Raw genomic sequence first — 723 nt, 5'->3', positions numbered from 1 at the left:
TCTGTCTGGCCCAGCTGCAAATTGTTAGGTAATTTTCAGATTGCGAAGGGCCAGGGCATTCATATGCAAAAGCCTCTGCCACAGCCTGGGTGGGGCGGGGTCTCAAGGAATCAACAGGGCGGAGCAAGCAGCTATGGCTGATCCTCGGCCCTGCCCTAAGGGGCGACACGTCTCAGTGTCCTGGTAATTTAATTGCTGCAAGCACCTCTGAGGGAAAGCTGCCCTCAAGTTCCGAGTTCTGCCTGCTGCCAGACAGTCCAGTTTCTCCCTGTATGAGTCCTGGGTCCCCAGAGACTTCCCAGAACCAGAGTTCACAGCAGTTGGGAGCTTGTGACTCCCTCCAGATTCAAAAAGACTGCAGCATCCTCAGGTACCAGCCCCTTTCCACGCGTGCACGCTGGAGCCTCCGTACCTTTACACTTTACTTCCGCAGCTCTTGAGTCTCAGAGTGTGTTTCTCTTTCCTTTTAGTTGTAGAATTTCCACTCAGCCAGCCTTCCTGTAGTTCTGGATGATGTCTGTTTTGTCTTTTTGTTGTATTTTTGAAGTTGTAGGGAGGCAGCAATTTCGGTGTTTACCTATGCCGTCATCTTGGTTTCTCTCTCTTCTAAGATTTTTATGGTTTCCCATCTTTCCCCCCTTTAAGTCCTTTATCCATTTTGAGTTTATTTTTGTGTATGGTGTAAGTTGGTGGTCTAGTTTCATTTTTTTTGCATGTATCTGA

The sequence above is a fragment of the Myotis davidii genome, unplaced genomic scaffold (assembly GCF_000327345.1).
Source record: "Myotis davidii unplaced genomic scaffold, ASM32734v1 scaffold1353, whole genome shotgun sequence".
Taxonomy (NCBI): domain Eukaryota; kingdom Metazoa; phylum Chordata; class Mammalia; order Chiroptera; family Vespertilionidae; genus Myotis; species Myotis davidii.
The sequence above is the reverse complement of the archived record's forward strand: the minus strand, read 5'-3'. Positions refer to the sequence as shown.